This window comes from Mandrillus leucophaeus, unplaced genomic scaffold (assembly GCF_000951045.1).
Source record: "Mandrillus leucophaeus isolate KB7577 unplaced genomic scaffold, Mleu.le_1.0 Scaffold281, whole genome shotgun sequence".
NCBI lineage: Eukaryota > Metazoa > Chordata > Mammalia > Primates > Cercopithecidae > Mandrillus > Mandrillus leucophaeus.
In genome coordinates, this window is record NW_012102932.1 from 2,061,147 (window position 1) to 2,062,144 (window position 998).

At 48.1% G+C, this 998-nt stretch overlaps 1 pseudogene; it reads left to right on the top strand.

The window, feature by feature from the left end:
* Window positions 1-29: 29 nt before the first annotated feature.
* Window positions 30-430, top strand: LOC105543399 (annotated as a pseudogene).
* Window positions 431-998: the final 568 nt, after the last annotated feature.

The window sequence follows — 998 nt, forward strand, 5'->3', positions numbered from 1 at the left end:
TTCCTTTGGGAACCACAGCCAAAGAAGAGATGGAGCGGTTCTGGAATACGAATATAGGTTCAAACCGTCCTGTATCTCCCCACATCACTATCTACAGTTGGTCTCTTCCCATGGCGATGTCCATCTGCCACTGTGGCACTGGTATTGCTTTGAGTGCAGGGGTCTCTCTTTCTGGCATGTCGGCCCTGTTACTCCCGGGGAACTTTGAGTCTTATTTGGGACTCGTAAAGTCCCTGTGTATGGGGCCAGCACTGATCCACACAGCTAAGTTTACACTCGTCTTCCCTCTCATATATCATACCTGGAATGGGATCCAACACTTGATGTGGGGGACCTAGGAAAAGGCCTGAAGATTCCCCAGCTATACCAGTCTGGAGTGGTTGTCCTGGTTCTTACCGTGTTGTCCTCTATGGGACTGGCAGCCATGTGAAGAACAGAGGTTCCCAGCATCATCTTCCTACACCTTATTACATTCATCCGTCTTTCTATTTTTCATTCTTATCTCCAGCCTGGGAAAAGTTCTCCTTATTTGTTTAGATCCTTTTGTACTTTCAGATCCCCTTGGAGCAGTAGAGTACCTTGTAGACCATAATAGTGGAAAAGGGTCTAGTTTTCCCCCTTGTTTCTAAAGATGGGGTGGCTGCAAAAACTCCCCTTTTTTGCCCACAACTTGCCAACTCTAGAAGCAGTTATTCTGTCTCCATATTGGGCTTTGATTTGTGCTGAGGGTCAGCTTTTGGCTCCTTCTTCCTGAGACAGTGGAAACAATGCCAGCTCTGTGGCTTCTGCCCTGGGGACTGGGGGTGAGGCTTTGGGTGCCACTGCCTGTGGGTTGCTGGCTTAAAGGACAATTCTGTTCATTGGTGAGAGCCCAGGCCATTAACACCTATGCAGTGTTATTGAAAGAAGAGAGGTGGGGGTGGAGGGGAATTAGTCTGTTCCAGTTAGAGGGAGATAAAGAAGGCTAGTTAGTTCTTGGAGCAGCTACTTTTGAGGAG